The sequence below is a fragment of the Etheostoma cragini genome, chromosome 15 (assembly GCF_013103735.1).
Source record: "Etheostoma cragini isolate CJK2018 chromosome 15, CSU_Ecrag_1.0, whole genome shotgun sequence".
In the NCBI taxonomy this organism is placed as follows: domain Eukaryota; kingdom Metazoa; phylum Chordata; class Actinopteri; order Perciformes; family Percidae; genus Etheostoma; species Etheostoma cragini.
The window spans coordinates 12,861,265-12,883,199 of record NC_048421.1 but is presented as its reverse complement, the minus strand read 5'-3'; the positions used below and the strand labels follow the sequence as shown (position 1 = coordinate 12,883,199).

The following is a 21,935-nucleotide window of genomic DNA, read 5'->3' as shown; positions in this document are numbered from 1 at the left end:
TTCTGTAATATATTCTTCATGGCCCCCAGGGGCATAGCACAACATTCTGAGCCTTGTAGAAAGCCATTTTCTATGCCCCCCCTCGCCCCCGCATCTACAGCTATTCATTCTAGCATCTTGTAAGGCCCTCACACGAGGGCCCTGGGTGCTCAGTCCCCTTCACCCCCTTGTCCAACACCGTTGATCCTGCCATTATTCAGAGATAATATGCTTGTTTTTGTTCTTTTTAAGTAGAATTAGATTCATAGTTTATTCATTTTGTCAGTTTCTGCAGTTACTCTGAGCAGTTGTTTGTTACAATTAATGATATACACCACAGTCATCTTTCACACAACAAGGATCCATGCTTCATGGTTTAAACCGGAAATATCAAACTGTTGGCCCCTCCCACCACTTGAATCTTGAAGAAATTTTGAAAAGGTAAAGAGTGGTTTAAACAGGGATAATCTCAGAAGAGCTGGAATGGGTACAGCATTATTTAGGTTTTTAATAGACAGTTTTTATATGTGAGCATAATGGTTAAAAGCTTGATGGAAATAATTTTTGCCTCAATTAATCCTCTGCTTGGTTGTTCCCATGATCACATTTCAAGTGTACGTTGTGAATTCAACAGGCTCCACTAATCTTTACAAACCCGGCTGAAAGTCATGTGCAAAACCTTTCGGCGATTTGCATGATTCATGTTAACATTCACACACACACACCGCGGAAGCATGTCTAATGTGCTGTTGGTTTTTCCACTTGTAAAAAGCTCAGGAAGGGTGGCTGCTGGTTGTTGGGGGGGGAGGTCTGTGAGCCAGGAGAATTTCAGGGCATATTATGAGAAACAATATTATCACGAGGTCCACCTGATGATTGCCTCATTATAAATGGTCTCCACATTGACTTTTACATCAGCAAGACAGAAGGCAATTAAAAGATGCTTTATTCTCTTTCTGGATGTTCATTATTTCTCACAGCTAAAGATGCTGACATCTCAAACAGAAACCTTGAAGTGACCAGTCTCAGGCCTGTCAGGGGGAGTTAAGATAAGCCTAATATGCATTCATTTAAATGACCAAGAATGATAAGGTACCATCATGACAATGCCATTTTTCATGAACACTTTTTTTACACATTGCGTCCGTTAAACTTTGTCTAATTTTATAGCACAGAAGAAGAAACAAAGTTCTTTACAGCTGCCTGAATAATGGAATCTGAGAAAAATAGATATATATATTTTATTGATAAAGGTATGGTACGAGTCCCATTTGGACATCTCCATGTTCATTATGACTTAATGTGCAGCTTCTGACAAGCACAACCAATGCCAAGACCACGTTGTCAGACATTCCCAATAAAGCCTGTAATTATTCATGTTCCTTAAGTGCTCCAAAGTAGAGAAAGTCTTTGGTTTGACTCATTTACTAAGAGAAGAAAGACATTGAGTTTGCTTCTCAATGTAGTTTGAATCCCTATTTAGCGCTGGCAAACGCAAAAAGGTCTTTAAATGGATGAGGTGTTGACGTGGGGAAAAGACTTCTCACTTTATGATGTTCTCTAATAGCTTGCAGGTAAATAAATGTTTAAGTAGTGTGTCTGTATACCTTAAAAGTTAATTCTGTGATCCTGCTCTGTGTTTTGTTAATGTCCCTGACATGCTATTAATCAAACTAGACACCCATTATGTTGATTTGATTAATATTTACCAATACAGTTCACCCATGATATTTCCCTGTTATTGCAGATGTTCAGTGCACCACGGGAAAGTTGAAAAGAAGTTGAAACAAATAGGAAGAAGCTATTCTATATATACTGCATATTTACAGTTTTAATATTCAGATACATTGGATATCATAAAAATTGACCTACTGTTTATAAATATATTTAAAGACTTTGATTCTCATTTAATTTTGCGAGCTGACTGCATCACAAATGCTACTACTTTGCCTGTGAGCTTCAAACATTGACTGTATAAAAGGTTTAAAAGTGCTGCAATGCTTTCCCTGCTCTTCATTGAAGCCTCTATATTTACAGGCTTGTGGTGATGTACAATGTTCCATAGGTGTCAAAAAACAAATCTATGTTTGATACTGCCAATTTCTTTTGTTTTTGTTCATGTGTGCAATAAACACTACACTTTGTGAGGAAAACAAATTGTGGCAGAGAATCATGATTTCAATTCAAAGCTAAAACATTGTGATCCAATTTTCCCCCGAATTGTGCAGGCCTATTGACAATATTTGGAAATAAAAAGCTCATATGCACTTATGGTTACAAACAGTGTTTTGAGTAGCACATTACAAAATTTACATAATTACCGTTATGTATTGCTTTTTTGCTGTAACTCAGTCAAATAAAACATTACTTACATAATATGTGGTAATGTTATACTCGTTAAAACACATTTTAACCATAATAATTTTATTTTAACCCAGAAATAAGTGGTGTTTTGTTTTTTAAGAATTCACAAGAAGATGACATGCCTGTATTTATCCAGCAAGAGAAATTCACTTTTTCACTCTGTTGGTACAGTTTTTACACACATTACACACAGGCCTGAAATACACAAACCTGCTCAGGACCTACACTATACAAGTACTAATGGAGAGATGTCAGAGGGAGGGGGTTGCCCATGGTTGAGCACCCAGAGCTGTTGGGGGTTCTGTGCCTTGCTCAAGGGCACCATGGCACTACTCAGGAGGTGAATTGACAACGTTGGATCATGTCAGGACTTGAACCGATGACTGTCCAGTTCCCAATCTAACTCTACTGTCACCCACAATGTGAATCATTTTGGCACCAGAAGAAAAATAATTGTGAGTAAAAGAGTAATTTTTATTTCCTTCTGCTGGAATTCAATGGTTGAGATGACTGCAGAGACTGAGTATACTTTTGCAAGATGGACATACCCCCATTATTTTCAGGAGTTGTTACGCTGCGTTAATGCGAGGTGCTGTTCCGTCACTGTTCCTATTGTCACAACCAGAACCAGAGACGGTACGTCAGCGGGACAGAGGTCTGTCCAAGCGAATGACAGATATAAACATGTTGGGAATTAACATTTAGGCTTGCTACAAGTAATAGCATTAGGCCTACATTTTATCAGGGGTAGAAAGTAACTATGCCATACTTGCTACTAAAAGTTTAATCCCTTCTTAGCATGTTTGCGCTTGTATTCATACATTTTGATGAAGCAAAAAAAAAAAAAAAAAATACCCCAAAAAATACAAAGCTTGACAAGCATGCCATGCCTAGTTAGGGTTACTAAACTATGCTTGTGTGATCAATATTTGAGGTTGGGGTTTAGTAAATGATCAACTATTAGATAAGTTACTGTCTTAAACCTAATAACTTAACTTTATTATTTGACACATAGCAACGTCTTCCTCCCTCATAACTAGATTTTAATTTCCCCACAAGGCATATTTTACTTGCAGTGAGATGTTTTTGTGATGTTTTCATGATGTCACACCTTTTCTTGCTGTGTTTTCGAGAGCGGGCTTCTTTGCCCCAGCAACCTCCACCTTGTTCTGCGAGCTGAGTGACAGAGTGTCCCATCTGGTGTTCATTTGGCCTGACCATGACAGAGAAACATATGGCTGTGGGCTGCGTACACATTCCTCTGCTTATACTCTCCCCACGACAATGACAGTCTATCTCAGCTGGAATGAACCATGTTCAGACCCTGAAAGCCAATGCTACTGTGTGTAACAGAAGTAGTTTTGAGGTGGCTCTGAATACCTGTCAAGACACATCATTGTTTTACCAATGCTGTAGCACAAGAAATACAATGAAAGCCCCTGCCCACAATCCCAAACATCCTGAGATACAGTGATCAAAAAAACCTTCAAAGCATATCTAATTAAATTATGTGTCATTTTACAATGTTAAGGTTGATTTTTGTTTACATGCTCATCAACTTTCAATGGACTTTATTAGGAGTGCAATAAACAGTTTGCTTTGTTTTACCAAACCAGACTTTGCCAAGTGAATGTTACTATTAATGAAGTTGTTTTAGTGACCTCTAAATTTGATTTGAATTCAATTCAATATGTCTTGCCAAGACACTCACAGTTTTTGGCACGGAAGTAGCACCAAGCTAGTTGTCACTGTTTGTTTCAATTAACATAAAACTGTTCTAAATATGCTGAACGATAGTCTTCTCCAATCCCACCCCAGGGGCAATGCCTTAGAGAACAACGTAATTAACAGCTGTTCGACACTAAAATCAGTGGCATTTCACAATTTTCATCATCTGTGTCAAAATCATTTAGCTGTGTCATCTCCGCTGAGAACAAACAGTAAACATTTAACCATTTTGAAATGGCATACGTCATAGATAAATACCTTGATTGGATAATGACATGACAGCATGAATATATGGTTGAACCATGTTTTGTCTCGGGTCAGAAAAAAAACCTCACAACACCCATGAAGACACATAGATAATGCAGTTTTCTGTCATATCTGTCACAAATAATAAGTAAGATGGTGAAATGATGAGTTCCTTTTTTAAAGTTACAGTTATTTGCTTCATGTCAACATTTAAATAAAAAGATTGACCAATCTCATGTCTGTATGGGAAGGAGTTTAGCATAACATAAAGAGTTGAATCAGGGAGAAACAGTCATGTTTTCCAGTCTTTATGCTAAGTTGTCAACTGGATGCAAGACTGTAGCTTCACATTTACTGGGAAATTTCCCAAACCCTCAAATCATTCCTTTAAACGTGTTTCATTTATGGTTAAGGTAGTTATGAAGAAAATCATGGCTCACAAAACAAAAAATATTAAAACCACTGGAAATGATTACAATCACTCTACTGGTTACACACATTGTATTTTAGTGTTAGAGGTACTGGCTGTGGCCTTCATCCTTTGTCAAATGTGCATCTTTTGTCCATTTCACCACAAACCACCTGCCAGACCAAGGCCATTGCTGTTCTATCAACAAACTGCCTCTTACAGAGTATAGGAGCAGTATCTTCTCTCATTAACAGTATTGGGGAAGCTTGCTGTGTCAAAGCTAAGAACTGTGCACAATATTTCCTTGTTATACCTTGGTATTCCAGTGGATTGACTGCATATTTTACAGAGTTTCATAGTCATTAGAGCAAGAGTCAGTAACAACTGATCAACAATCTCAGATTTCTATAGAGAATAGCGCTCCTTCACGTTGAGAGATGAAATAGCCTTCTTATTCTGCATAGAAAATTGTATTTTCAAATCTGTAAAGACATGATATGAAAAAAAGACGCTTACCCTTTTGTTTTTATAACCATATTTTTAGTATATTGTCATTCTGCCTATGCTGTAAATCCCATGGCCACAGAGGAAAAAGGTCGGCAATTATTTTAATCTATATTTCGACAAAGATTATTGTGCACTTCTGTGCTTCCTTGCACTCATATTAACTACTTGTTGTACTTTAACATGAGTATTATTTTTTTTGTTTAAATGGCTGTCATTTCACCAGAGTAGAGCTATTTCAAAGGTTGCACACAGGGAGTGTGAGGCTGTTACCCGCATAGGCAGAAGTGTTTTGATAGGTGTCTTGAAAGGATGGTCTTGAGATAAAAATATAAATAAAATGTCAGTCAAAGCACATAAATGTCATCTAAAACATATGACGAATCAAGGCTTAAAACTTAATTGCAGACAATTAAAGAGAAATATGCTACAGAGGGATCCGAGGCAACATATTCTCACTCCCATCTTGTAAAATACGGACGCTTGGTCAAGTGCCTTTGTCATCGTTATTGGCATCCTTTAGCGTCATACAACACACTTTACCTAAACACGTTTGGTCGGACTATTGGTTAGGTTAAGGGAAAGGTCGTGGGTGGGCTTGCGGTTCTGTGGCACGCGGGAATAACGGGCCGATTAAAGAAGAAAGTAGCTTCCCTGAAGCAATACGGGATTATTTAGGACACATGCGGGACATGAACATTCCCACACCGATCTCCCGGGTGAAAGTCCTGTGCTTGACCCATCCCACACCAAAACAAACCTCGCTACGCGAAATTTCCACCTGACATTCCACTACTTGCTAAACTCTGTCTAGTTGCTGCTCTCCCCAGTACGTTCTACACACACGCCAAAGAGTGCTTTTTTTGTCGCATCAGATGCAGACAGCCACTGTCCAAACGAAGTGTTGTACGGACTTACCAGGTCACTTCCATTTCATAGCAATTAGTATGCTTTAGAGTCAAAGTTCTTGTAAAGGCTGTGCTGCTCAGCACAGTGTGGTGAGGAGCTCCGCAGACCTGGCACACAACATCAGTTAGCTCACATCAAAGCCTCTGACCTTTGCGGCCTCAAAGATTGGCAAGTTTTCAGTAAAGTGCTCACTACGTTTGTAGCGTGTACATATCATAGAGAGGGCAGATCCTGCGACCTCAAGGCCACTTTCCCCCCTTTCTTGTTAATGCCCTTCACGTTTACCACACAGTCTTTATAAGGTTGAAAAATAAAGAAATACCTTTGATGACCTTTTGAATGTTCTACCATTGCCATAAAGATCGACCTGTGGTTCCAGATATTTGCCTCCCTTGTCTTCCAGCACACAACTAACTGGAAAAATAAAGGGCATTAAACAAAAGACACTGTTGTACAACTTCAGTTCACACAGATGAATTAGTTTGTGTTCATAGTTATTTTTAAATGAGCATCTCTGAGCTGTTTGTTTTAATGTAGAACCTCCTACTACCCATACATACCCAGCACCAATCATTGCTCCTTTCCCAAACTAAATGAATTACGGATTCTGTACTTATTTGTTCATACAAAAAAGTTTCAGCAGTACTGGTAGCTGTGTTGTCTGATTTTCCAGTTGCACTAGCGATGCCAGTGTTTTGTGTTAACTAGAGGCTCAGTCTAATTGCTCATAGTCATTTTACAGTAATCAACTATGCATACCTATCTGTGTTTATCAGGACCCAAGCACGAAAGTGCTGAAGATGCAAGGGAACCTATTGTTTTTGTAAGGGTGCTTATTATTCTGCAATGTCACTCACATATTTGAGGGGCTAAACATGCTGGAAATCTCAGAGATTGGCACACATGTCAGACCTGGCAAAAAGTAAAAAGTTCTGTAGTGATTAGGTTTGAGAGTTGCCAGGGTGCTCCCTAACAAGTTTAAGGAATCCTTAAAAAAATAAGATGTAAGTACCAAATTTTGAGGGAAACATAGGTCTAATCTTGAAATCCACAGAGCATTTTTCTGAAATTTTTCCACCTGAAAGGAAGTTGGCCATCTTGGTTTTCATGCTAACTATATAACACAACTATGGTTGCTCTATAGCACCCCCAAATTGATTTTAGTCTAATTATTACTATCTAAATAGTCTAATTAGATTTAATAATTACTATTTTATTATCTACAACAAGCATTTATGTAATTCCCTACAACAAGTCACCCGCTGACGGGGTCCCTTGTTAAACCGAAACCGCGTGCCCTAAAGCTTCATTAGTTCATTAAAGTTCATTAGTTGCAGACAGATACTTTTAGTTAACAATCAACGAAAACATGAGCACCTTCATGAATGTGCATGAATGCACTTTTTTAACACGTTCATGCACAACCCGGGAGGATATTGTGTCAATTAATGACAGCAGCTGCATAGTTGATTACTTGTAAAAAGAAAACAACCTCTTCTTCAATATGTATTGGCCTTAGCAGAGATGAACCTTGTTATCAGGGATCAACATTCGTGCCATGTACCACGCTCAGTTTCACCTTGTGCTCGTTCTTTCCTCTGCACTCGATTAACCTTTGCTCAGATTTAAAATGCAATGCTAACATTGTTAATATAGACATAGCAAGGATGAATGAAATTGTACAATTTGTACAGAGTTGAACGGCCAATATAATGTGAACCTGTTCCTGTTCTGCACAGTTCTGACATATTGAATGCTATACAAGTGATCAAATACAGTATTTACACTCCTGTGCCATTATTTAATAACTTGCAAGAAGCATTGCTAATTTAATTAGCACCATCAAACGATTCAAACTTTGCAGAGACTGTACTAAAAACGAAAAGCAACAACTGGAGTGGCAGCGACAAACAGGTTAACAGCCATTAATTCCCCAATGATCAAGAAAGAAGATAAGCTGACTGATGATGATTTAAACTGAGGGAATGCTGCCTTTTTGAGATTTGAACTGATTAGATAATAAGTAGCAAATGCATGGTGCAAAAACTAAGTAAACCTTCACTGATTATGTAGAAGGTGACATATTTAAATGAAACGATCTTATTGATTGAACCGGTGTTAGGATTTATTTGACATTTCTGCTGAATTGCACTGACCTACACATATTGAACAATGTCAATGTGCCTAAGTGCTTTACTCTCTGTGCGTACTAAAATCTATACAATATTTTTGAAAATTATATATTTGTCTTAACATGTTTCTTTTGAAGACCTTGATGCTAGGGGGCTATTTTGTCAAAAAACCTGATGTCCGCAGTGCAATATCAGACTGTATGGACTGTAGTAGATTCAACTGATGATGCAACAAAAATCTTTAGCCTAGCATTCAGTACAACCAGATCTTGAATTATCGATGCCTTTTGTCAGTTTTGTGAGGCAGTCATCTCACTTTGCCTGGAGTTTAGCAGGTTAATCACTCAGCTGCATTAAAGTCCAGATCTCAACAGGTGGACACAATAGAAAAAACATTTGGATGATCTGATGCTAAACATACAGTATAGCGGGATGGCCCTCTGGAGAAAAAGAGTTGGAAAGAAACAATATCATTAAATATGGATGTTTGTCTTCTCTTCTGAAACAGTGTATTTGACCAAGTAATGGATTTTTCACATAACGATTGAGACACAAAGGCTAGTCAAGCAAAACAATACGGTCCGTTGAGAGGATATATGATCAGGGGGAAAAATAGTGCATATCTTGAACATTACTCCACAGCAGTAGGGAGATAGTGTAGTGGACGTGCTTGGGAAAACTGCACACACACTCACAGGATTTGAGTAGTCTGACAAACTGTCCACAGCTGTTACATTTCAATTTATAATTTCTTTGATGTTTTATTCTGACGTCCAATGTTCATCAAGTCTGCTATTTAAAATCATCTTTCACAGTCCTTGAGCTGTACTCTGTTAGACATGTGTGGTTGTCTGAAGAGCCTCTTCCATTTTCCTCTCTGTCCACTAATTGGCATAAGTGAATAATCCACTGCACCAATGACACTAATAGATGTGAATCGATTTTTCACTTACTGGGATGACTGAAATGTTAAAATATCTGAATATCGAAAATACAGCCTATCTTAGCTGTAAAATGAAACTAACCATATTGAACACATGCCTGTAACTAATAAGGTATCCTCTGCATCAGTGTCACAACTCAGCCTTTCTGCACTTCACTTAAGGTGAGCTAGTGGAAGTGTGACACCACCAGGGTCAAATGTCAGTGATAGCAATATGGATTTATCTGCTGTATCAGTATCAGTTAGTGCCACTATCTTTCTTGATTGTGAGGTGTGATATTTGTCTTCCATGTTGCAATTTAATATACATTAACAATTCACCCATCAATACCATCTATAAATACCCTTCCTTTTATTGAGTCTCTTAACATCAAGGTAGAAAATCATTTTATGCATTTATGAATATCATGACCGACACTATAGTTTTATGCAACATATAAGTATATAATCACTTTGATCTCCGTTGGAAGATGTAACCTCTTTTCAATTTTCCATTGAGACTCTGAGCGGGGCTGACTCACTCCTGTCGTCCATCATCTACATGTCAAAAACACATTTAAACTCCTATAACTTCTTCTGGGGAGGGAAAAATGAAACGACACCCCAAAATGAAATGTGGCTGATAATGCCAGCCATGAAAGTCATGGTAAAAGGTACGGAACGGACACGCCACTGATGCAAACAACCAAAAAAAGTGTGGCCAATGTTTAAAAAAGAGCAATGCTGTATATGTACCATGTCTTGTAAACATTTCATATCCACGAAAACCTGGGTGAGGGATATGTTTGCACCTGCACTGTGTGGTTACCATGGTAACAATAAAACAGGATTATACCGGGGCCATCTGTTCATTGGAGAAAAAGACAACTAATATAGCAATATAAATAATAGATTATTTCTTTCATGAGCATGTGTTAAACAGATCATGAATAATTTAATTGTTAACTGTGTGAACTTAAAAATGTGCATATAACATTTAGGAAATTATTATTTTAAGAGTAGCACAACACTATCGCATCAGTATGTTAATGTTATGCATACATATGAAAGACACACAAAGTACACATTAAATCAACACATTTCCAAAATAAATAATCCTATTCAAGTATTTTAAGCACAGGAGACTGTCAGCTGTTGCTCATCGTGGGGGTACAGAATAAGAAAATAGCCTATTGGGATCATAAGACTGTGAAAAAAAGGTGTTTAATTTCAACAAAGTGTCACTGAAACTTCCTGTCATGAATTCCAACAGTTTGCAATTGTTTAATTCTCAGTTCAGTGTTTTGCTGCTAATACTCAAAACTGCTAATCAGAGAAAAAACTATTATTTAATTAATTATACAACTATACAACAACTTGTAAAATGAGAGACTATTACAGCTGTTTTGGGAAAGCAACCACTTTTTCATACGCTTTTGTCCTGGTTTTGGTGTTTTGTCTTATTTTGGTTGTCTGTTTTTCTGTTTTTAGATTTGCTCCATTTCCTGATTAATTTTGATGGTCTGGTTTTCTGTCTTGTCTTGTTTTACTTCCTGTCTTTTGGTTTTTCCCGCTCTCGTGATTGCCGGATGGTTTCCACCTGTTTTCTAGCCCTTGTGTCGCCTGCCTCTTGTAACCTTGTTACCCTCTGTATTTAGTCTTTCTGTTCCACTTGTTGTTCTGTGCTTCCTGTATTTCCCTGGTTTTTTGTTCTACCTTTGTTTTTTAGTATTTTGTTTTTTTTTGTCAAAAAAATCCTCAAACTTAGACTTTCTCCTGCCTGCCTGCTCTCTGTGTTTGTGTCCTCTGAGTCCCTGACCCATGACAACTTTAGATGGCAGAAATGTCCTGACCTGAGGAACAGCACACTCTAATAACTCTCAAACTATAACATTTAGTACAAAATCATGCCTCCCCTTTGGCATAATGTAATCTAAACAGACATTTTGAACCAGTTTGCCACATTACGATCACACTACAGTATCCAGTTATTTCTGTTAATGAGAAGCCCTGGGCAATACAAAAAAAAATATGTGTTCGTTTTTTTAATAGGAACACAAAGAGAATATGCATTGATTAGACTGAAGCCACATATCACAGCATTCATAGCCTCAAGCTAATTTCCAGTGCCTGTCCCAACATTGCCCTATTTGCTAACGGCTGCTTAAATGCTAACACCATGAATTTTTCAACAACCGTTTAGAGAATGGATCACTGTTGAATCATAAACCTTCATGAGTTTATTTATGACTGTGGCTGTGAAGGATAATGCACATTTAGTTAATGAAATGTATTTACATTTTGTCAGGAAATGGTTTTCTCGTTGGCCAAGAGGGGAAACGCTGTAATTTTCACCAAGGTTGAATTATTATGGAAACCGTCTTGCCTCACTATAAAAGAAATGAGTTTGTCATGCAGCTGAGTCATGAAATGATGGCTTACCCTTTTCAGACAAAATCACCTGTGTGTGAGTGTTTTATCAATTTTAGATTTTTTTTTGTAGACAGATTGCAAAAGAAATATTACAAAGATGAAAATTCCATTTCAGAGGTAAATTTCTTTCGCATCTTTGCATTTTCAATCGCATGTTTTACATTCAGGTCAGCCCAGGTTTGGGATTGGGGGTTTGTCCCTGATGCATAACCTGAATAGATTAACAAAAATCTAAAAAGCAGCTACATATTTAAAAAACAAAGGCTGTAAATATATACCCTTACAAATAATGCAAAATCTGGATATTGTAGAGTAGCATTGAGCTGTGTGCTTCCTGTTAATCCTTTAAAATCCAACAAATTCAGGAATTTGGGAAATTAATGCCACGCTTGACCGCTCTGATATGCCTATGCTGCTTTAGCACAGCAGCATCTTGAACAGGTGCCTTTTTACACCTAAATCGCTGTTTGTCTGCTCTGAGTGGAGAGACAGTAAGTTGTAATGTGATGTAATATAGTAATGTACGGCCACACAGCCTATTGGAAAATATACCACTTAATCATTGTTGTAAGCCATTATTTCATACAAGAATGAAGCAGACAATGAGTATTATTAAAATGAATGGCAGCAAAAACAGAACAACAAATTGAGCTTGTTAAGTGTCCTCAGACCAAATGATGTATGACTAAATGCATCCTTGGAAATATGAAGCTGTATTAAGGTTTTGGAAAACAAAGACACATTGCATTCTCTACCAAATACCGCAGCATGCAGAGGCATGAGGCATATGGTTTTGTGCCCGAGACGTAAAATCAGCAATCAGAAGAAAACCGTGTGCCAAAGAACAACCCCGTGATTTCTAAATGTGCTGTGACTATGATAGAAATCCTGAATGAAATTTGTGCTTTGTTTGCCTGTCTTTTTCATTACACTGTGATGTGATACCATTGAGCGTGCTGAAGGAAGTCAGACATAAGAAAATGCAAATGAAAATTCACTTACAGCACTGATGTCAAACATCTGAGCATGAGATAGACATTGTCCTCCAGATTTCCATACCGCAATATATTGGTCTTTATATGTGTTTTATTTGTTTTACTTCTTGGTGACAATGAAAGTATGTAAAAATAGACACAGTGATCAAAGGCGCATCTGGGACTGGTAAGAAGAAAAGGAATTCATCAGCAGTCAGAGGAAGTGCGTCTGCTGCTCACGTCTGTTTAAAAGCAAAGTAGAGGCGTTGTCCTCTGAGAGCCAGGCGCTCAAAATCACCTGAGGTCACCAACTCTCCTCCCATGTGGGCTTCCATGCCCTCTGCAGGCGATATCAATGTTTAAAAGCATTTTAAGCAGGGAGAGATGGGGGGTTTGCATAATAAACTAAAAGCAAGAGAAAAAAAACAGAGAGAGGATCTGGGAAAGGAAAAGAAGGGTTTGGAGAATTACAAGAGGATAGAGAAGAGGTGGTCATTTTTGTTCACTTCCCCATCTAAAGTCTCTAAAACCTCTCATACCCAGAACTTTGAATCAGTCGGTTTGGACTGTTTGTGTGAAGCTGAATTTAATATTTTGAGGAATCCAATCCCTTTTCAAAGTAGACTAGGATGTAAATAAAAAAGGGATTGATGAGGAACAAAAGAAATATAAATCACAGTCTGCACAGTTTGCTAAACACCGGACAATAAGGTCTAATTTTATTTAAACATCAACACAGCCAGAAGGAGCAATGCCTCATAGTGTACAACTGATATAATTAAATACTCATTGCTATATAAACAGCGGGTTTAATTACTCCCCAAAGCTGTTGATGAGGAGAGCATCATTATTTTTTTCTGGTGATGTAGCACACCGAGGATGACGTTCAGTTTTGGTATAAGGCCCAGTCACTGTGTAACTGTGTTATGTATTTGTTTCATACAGAGAGTAACTTTTAACATTAACTGAGATCCAGAAACCTGCAGTGTAGATTACAACAACCGCAGCCGTCAGCTAGAAGTTGGTTGTGTGAGAAAGCCATTGGAGATGTTACAAGTCATTACTAAGTGTGAGGGTATTCTTGGTAGTGAGCAGCATGTGTGCAAGTAAGTGGTTCAGGTTTGAAAAAAGCTGAAGACATGCAATGAGAGGGTTGAAGCTTTTGTGTGTGTTCTTTGACGGAGTCCGAATCACACCATTTTCCTTGACAGAAGACCTTTTACCTTTGGTGTGCATCCATCAGATGAAAGTGTCAAGGAAATACTTGACAATATTTGGATTCAGCATGAAGTTGGATTGTCAAATAGTCTGAGATTTGGAGCTGATTAACTTTTGTGCTGCCATGTGATGTTACAGTCCACTCCACCATGTACACGACACAGCATCACTGAACGCTGTGTCAGGAATGGATTTGAAATTCTTTAAGGATGTCATGCCCTCCTGAAACCTGTGCTAGATCCAAAGGGTTAAATCACCCAAAATATCTGTCTTTGAAATGTTTGCCTCCACCCGAGTACAAGGTAAAGTACCTCAATTTGAATAGTCCTTCAGAAGAAAGTTCAATTAAAAAAAATGTTGACCATGAGATTTGTGTATTGTTGACTCATTGCTTTTGAAGGTCATTTTCTCAATTCTCTGAGAACCCTGAAGGATATTCCATTCACTTCCATTGTATTGTGTTGGCTAACTATTGATATTAGTGATGAACGCACCCTTTTAATCACCTATTTCCACACCGGCTCTCCATATATTGTATGAAACGTATGTAGTGTTCTCACATTTACTATTAAATAGCGTGTGATCAAACTCTACCTCATCAACAGCAGCATCATTAGGCCAAAAGCTTTGGGAGGAGTACTCAGCCATGTGACAACACTGTCAAAAATGGGAGGTGTGACTAAGAAAGAAAAAAAAAAGAACTTTGTTGCAAATCTTTCTCTACTAGGTGGGCTCATGCTGCGTTTTATGTACATTTCAAGTTGTCAGTGAAAGCAACCCACTGTGCTGTAAACGAGATGAGATGATTCCTGTTGAGAGGTGGCAGCACAATCTGTCTCTTTGTGTGTGCCTCTGACCTTCTAATGATCGAGTCACGGACGCAGGATGGCAACCTTGTCTAAAACTGCAACGCAAGCCAGACTCTGAGGAGGGAGACATGAACGGTTAAGACTATGGCGCACAGAGACTCATTTCATAGCACCTTGCGAAGCTGATAACAAAATCCCTCTGACATTAGGGAGGTAGCTGCCCTCCCATTTTAATTACCAGGGAAACTGCATGCCAAACAGTATTACCATAGCCTCCAGATTGTTTGATGGAATTTGTCATTTTAGAGAGATAGGAAAAACTGTCAAGTAGGGCTAGCCCCTGCTTTAAACTGACACGTAGATTTCCAACTTATACGGGTGGTGGAGACAGGCAGAATGGATAAACTGCACAAGCAAACAATTTTAGCTGCTGTTCAAAGCATGTTCAAAGTAAACAACCCGACAAAGAAATGTTCCTATATTGTCAAACCTTGAAACAGTGGTTTTACTTCAGACCAGGGAGTGAGCTGCAAACCAGGATGTGCTTTTATTTATTTATTGCACGGCTTTAGTTGTTATAGGGCATTTTTACAGAGGACTCTTCCTCTCAGAATGGCTGAAAATATCCCATGAATAAGACAGGGACTTAAAAAAATTGTGTTCTGCCATTGTAAGCAATAAGCCCGGGGGGAAAAGGCGCTAAAAGCTAAGGTCTGCTCAAAGCTCCAGTCTGATCTACAGTATGTGTAATAGCATGGAAACATTTAAGGGCAGGACTGGTGTTTTTCTTTGTTTGTGTTGGTAATGGTGGAGTATATCTACCGGATATTTATTTAAGTAATAATGAGGTCACAGGATCAAAGTGCATTTCTTCAATTTTTTCTCACAATAAAAGAAGATGGCGTCTGTTTACATTATATTGTATGTTTTGATTTTTTTCAAAAATTTTGAGATCATGACTGCACAAAAATAGCTCCGTCAAACTAGAGACATTTTACATTTCCTTTAACAACATTGCCTTAAAAATGTTGAAAGAATCGTAATTGGAAATATTACAAACTAAAAATATATACTGTCCATATATTGTCCATGAACTCCTCATCTATCTAACCAAAATGGAAGTCTCTGTCTGTTCCTCTGATTTTTTCGACTGTTCATCCGATCGACTTCCCACTTGCCGTTTTTATTGCTGAGGACAGAAAGGAAGTGGAGTCTGAGCTCTGGAGTTCTACGGGACATTTTCATCAGTGTTGTGTTATGTACACACTGTGTAAGGTATTTAGAAGAGACCCTCATTAACTGTTACACCGCCGAACGACTACTGGGTGCAACTCACTCTCAGCTGCTCGCTACACTACATTCAAGAACAGATTAAGAAATAGAGACTGGAGATTTTATATTGTAACAAACTCAAACCTTTCAGCATCAGCGATGTAACTTTCAGAATGAATGTTTTTGTTTCTTAAAAAAATAGCCAAATTGCTGTTCGCAAATGACATAGTCTGGCATGGCCAGAGGACACCACTGCAGGTGTATCAGTGCTCAGAACGCAAGGAAGCATAGTGTTGAGTGTGAAGTTGTTTGGATGAGCGCTTCTCCAGAAAGCTGCAAGCAGCAGCAGACTGAGGCCAGGCAATAGCCTGTTCCAAACACATTTTGAACAGGCACTGCAGTAGTTGATTTAAAGAAATAAAATGGTTCACTTTTTAAAAACTACTTTCTGTGTAAATATTAAGTCACACATTTTGAGCTTTCACGTTAGTTTTAGACTTTGCAAAATGCCTAAACCTAGCTTTGATATACACTTTACGCTCTGCATTGCAATACATCAGGACCGTTAACAACACAATTGTGTCTCCATTATTGTGGTTACTTTAGTGGCAGTAATGAAGAAATAAGACAAACAACTTTTAAAAAAACAATTAATTGTTCTGGTTTCATAGAGAAAGCAGGTTCCAAGTCTATTCTGAACTGTAATCAGTGTTACGTCTCCTTTGGGGCTGGAGTTTAGCACGGCGAGGTGATGATGAACGAGTCTGAATCAGGATCCTATTTTTCTCCTTGATCAATGTTATCTCTCCTTTATCTGCTCTGTTTTTTTCTCTTTGTTCTTTTCCACTTGCAGTAAGTCTCACTTGAGATAGTGTCAGTGGAAGGGTATGCTGGGCTCTTTAACATCCCTTCTGTTCTTGAGACAATCTTTGTCTTTTATCAAGTGTCCAACCAGACACGGTGAAGCACGCTGAAGGGTTATCGGTGGTCATCACTTACAACCATTAACGATCACGACCTGAGCAAACTCCACAATTTAAACATTGATAGCTGAGTGACATGGAGGCATTTTTACAAAATAAAAAACAAACTATAAAACCAATTTAATTTAAAAAATTCCGTTTGAAAAGTGTATATGTGTTTCATTACAGGGTTTCTCCCAAACAATGTTTCTACTGCAGTAAACAACACTCTCAAACCCTGACTAAACGGTGTGATTTTCAGAAAACTGAAACAAAATATGTCTCAGGAGAGGAATAAAAGACAAGTGTGCTCATTTGATTTACTGCAGAGACTGCAAAACAGAAAACTTGAAAGACAGGTTTACTAGAGTGAAGCAATGCTTCCCCCGGCACACAGTAAATTATCTTTTTCACTTTGAAAGTTAGAAGCAGAACTAGAACTAGGAAAACAGCCTTTGGGGGGAGATGGACATCTGTTAAGAGTCATATAGCTATTTCTTACATACATGTTTCCATGGGAAACCCTTCTTCAGCACATCAAAACGATCATTGCTTGTCTCACAGTTGTCGTTATCCTTGTGCTGCTACTCAAATATATTGTCAATATTTTAAAATCCATTTTCCAAAGACTGTTGCTCTACTTGTTGTGACATTCAGCGATGTTAAAAGCCCATTGCTACATCCCACACGTTTGTCATTAGATGCAGTGAGAAACCATTGAGACAGGGGTCAGCAACTATAAAGTGTTCCCCCAGTGCCATTTGTGTATCTGGGGTATTTGATTTGCCTGGTTTCGAATTAGGCCGAGATGTAGGGGACAGTGAGCAATGTCAGAGACTTTTTCTCGTCCAAGAATTATCTTAACATAAATGTAACATTCAAAATCAGCAATGCAATTAATGGCTAGAGCAAATGTCTTTATCCCTTACGACAGCAGTGAATGTTAAGCCTGCTATATTAGGGTGGGCAGGTAGAAATAATAGGTGGACGACTTGGCTGGTTGGTAGCCCGGTGGTTAGAGAAGCACACTAGTGGCACAAAGTTCACCAGTTCCAAACTGAAAGGGCACAAGGATTTGGTTAAAATATGAGTGCCTGCCAACCAATTCAACATTCTTGGGAACACCTATGAAGTACTGGGTCTGGGGGTCCTCCCTTGAACCATACATATAAAAACATACTTGTTTATAACGCAGTAAAGATCTCAGAGATTCTGTATTGCTTTCAAATATTAATTCTCCTGTAGATTAGTCTCACTTTGCCAAACCCTCCTCCAAAGCGCGCTCAAGGAGAGTCTGGCTACTCCACATAGCATTCAGGGATGGGAGGAAAACGTGCTCTGGTTTAATGGCATTTCTTCAAACCAATCACAATCATCTTGGGTGGTGTTATGCACTGGAGAAAAGCTTCAGTGCCACTGCAAAATAGGCTTGGAAGGAACCTTTTTTGGTGGAACAAGTTTACGTTTAAAAGTTGTTTTGGTCCTGCCACAGAAAACACAGATTGGACAGATAGTCTAGCTAGCTGTCTGGATTTACTCTACAGAGATCTGAGAAAAGGTTAACCATGGTCCTCATAAAATCGACTGCAGTTTAAAATGCCAACACAAAGGAAATCCAAGGCAACGGATTTGCGGCCTAAATAGTCAAATCTGGCAGATTTGCCAACAACAACAGAGCAATCCCAGAAGTGGAATGTCAAGGTTATAGACTACCTGTAGATCAACTTCTCTCATTTAAAGTTATCTCTGCTGAGTCAACACATGTGTACAGTAGGCATGATTTACCCTTCCTCCACTTTTGTGTATTTTGTTTGGGTAAGTAACCTCTTCAAATGTGCATGTGGCACTTATTCACCTTAATGATACATTAATTCATTTTAAGTAATTCATTAAAACCATACACATGGTAAACTTTAACCTTTATTCTCTAATTAATTATTTTTATTTAATAACGCATCAATGTGTCCTTATTCAGTCTAAGAAAATTTATTTTTTTATGCCATTTTCCAGTGGTGGAATGATACTAAGTATATGCTTAAGTACAGTAGATAACTTTTTACCTGTACTTACATACATTTTATTACATGGCTTGGTTGAATTCTAAGGCATTCTGCCGTTGCTAACTATAACACGCCGTTGCCATGCGTAGCAGAGCATTGCCATGGACACAGTTCTGTTCACTCTGGAGGACAGCAGCAATCAATCCGCTGGAAGAAGTCTGGATAATTGATCAGCTATGGCAAAAAAGTGGGGAAACGTGGAGCAACTTCTGTCCTCCAAGCAATAACAGCAGATCTGTTGAGCGCTTATTGCTTCATCTTTATACGCGGTCTATAATAGCTACGCAGTAACAGCCGTGGCGACCAGAGTTAACTTAAATTGCTAAATGTTTAACATTAACTTAAAGGTGTGTCAACTGCAGCAGCTGTGCAATAAGGAAGCGACATGACTGAGGACATAAACGTCACGATAAATATTCCCAAACAAGTCCCATTTACCATGTCGCACTTCACCGTCAACAGAAATGTTCAGTTTAATGTGAATGAGAGCAGACGAAAGCCCGCTAGCTCACTACAATGCTACAGCTAAAGTTGTGTCAATTCTTGCAGTGATTGAAACAGCAGCAGGGTAATTTGTCCACCTAGTTATAGCTAACACATAAAATACGAGCCCAGACTGGCCGGTGGCATTTTCCAGAAATGTATTTGCTGCAGGTGGGGGAGATACTGGGATGCTGAGTGACAGACGGAAGGTTATATTAAACAGCTAAGTTTACGTTGCTAGGGACGGAGGATTCCAACTATAGAGAAGTAACTGATCACTTTCTTTAGCTGAAGCAATGCAATTGTGTTTAAATCAATAAACTTTAAATCAACATTTTGCTTCAAATTATTGATTTATCTGATAAGTAGCCACGTTATGTTAGGGTTGTTTTCGCCATAAAAACCCCCTCGCTCTACATTGTCCCTTACTTAGACCTCAACCTAATTTCAGAGAAAAATATTGTACTTTTTACTCCACTACATTCAAATGGTTATTTGGCAGCTAAACTTATAAATTACTATTAAGATGAATGATTTACATAAAGAACACAGTATATCAATAAAATACAACATATAAAGATTGTTCAAGATTAAACCAATGGTTTCCCATGTTCTTGATTTGATAGCAGTTCCAACAATGAGAGACTTTGTCTCTAAACTTGAATGTGCACATAATTAGTCTAATTGGTAAGACATTTTGGGAAGATTTAATTGGATGAAATTCAATATAAATATTAAGTAAATGTAAATGTACTGTAACGACTGCAGTGGTTACTGTTTATAAGGTACACATTACGGTTCACTGCTGTTAAAATGCAGGTTGATAAACAGAGAACAAATGCATGGGTTCTACATAGAGTTAGATAATAAAATTGTTTACTTTTGACCAGAAAGAAAAAAAAGTATTAATTTCTGTTCACTGTTTTTATGGTTTGCAGAGAGCATGTGAGGCTCAAGTAAATGGCGATCCTGAACACCTACTTGACCATATTATTTTGGGGGTGAAGGAGGGATTCATTTTTAACATGTCTCTTCATTTATTTATTCTGTAGCATGCGCTGTCCCTTTGTCGTCCATCCCATGCTTGAAAGGTGCTTTCTTGTGCACCGCTATATCGAGCCAGTCATGCAGTGTAATCGTTACGACATACAGCAAGAGCATGTTCAGGCAAAAGAGACTACACAGTATCCACGGTGAGACAGAGGATTTCTGGCTTAACAAATTTAAACAATCTCCTCTTTTATTTTTTCACCACACAACAGATGCCCACAACTATTAAACCATTAGTTGAATTACGCTAAAAGGCAATACACAACCACATTCCAGCTATAGTGTAAGTTTGTGAAATGTACCTGGTTAGTATATCAGAATCCATTTAAATGACAGCCAAATGCAGTTGAAGGCAGTCTGACAGGGATGGAAAAGGGTGCTGATTGTGATATTGCAACTTGTCACATAATAATGAAAAGATAAGATTCCATCGATATAAATAAGCCACTGAATAATTGTGAGGTACAGAAATAACAGTCTCACCTTACACTGTGATTGCAACTTAATTATTTTTCCTTTACATTTGGCATTTTATCCAACTTGTTAAAATGTGACCCTGAAGAAATCATGTCATTCTAGGTTACAGTTATTGCAGCCGCAGTACGGCCATTCGACATAGGAAATGTATCAAAACCAGCTCATCTTATGAGGCATTATACTAGACTGCACGTTGAGTTAGGGTATAATGAATTGTCACAGAATACCAACTTGTGTGCCTTCTACACAGGATGAGAACAAAAGACAAAGGGACAACAGAGGTAGTTGTCTCCGATATTGGATATTACACAGTATGCCCGCAGAATCGCTAATGAACTTCATCCAGTTTCATGCTAATAGTTATCTGGGCGATTTCATTCCCCCAGCCTTTGTGTGTAATTATCGATTGTCCCAAGAAAGGTGAGGTGTACAAAGCCCAGTAAACAGCAGATAATTAGTATTTTTGGACCTTTGGCAGGATAATGTCCTGTGCTGCTTTTGTTAGTATGCATGAAAGCAGACAATGTAAAAATTCTTTTCACACACAATGATAACTGGGACTTGACTCAAAAGCTGCTACCTGAAGCTTCATTTTATTTTCCCACTTACACATGTTACAAATTAGAAATTGCAATTGAAAAATACTCAAGATTTCAATTGAAGCCAGCAGGACACATACTCTGCTAAAATTCAGTTTTTCATGATAATGGGAGTAGTTGCATTGAAGAAATCTGTTATACTATTCCTGAAAAGGAATACAATAACAGATAGTATTCCAAAATGCCAACATTATTCTCATTATCATGATTTATCTGAAGCTCTTGACGAAAATACAGCTTGTGAATCCTTCTTCTCCCAGAGGATAAATAGCACAAAATGAGTATAATCTAGAAGGTTGGCTTTCATATTCATGGGGTGTCTCAGCTTGAGGACCCAGTGGTTTGTGGTATAAGCGAAGCAGGCAATTACCCAGGGCACCAGTGCTCTTCGGGGGGGGGGGGGGG

The 21,935-nt window shown here is 38.3% G+C and overlaps 1 protein-coding gene across 1 annotated transcript in view; it reads right to left on the bottom strand.

Moving 5' to 3' along the window:
• hs3st4 (heparan sulfate (glucosamine) 3-O-sulfotransferase 4) overlaps positions 1 to 21,935 on the bottom strand; it is a 76,424-nt gene that overhangs the window by 19,287 nt on the left and 35,202 nt on the right. The window lies entirely within an intron of this gene.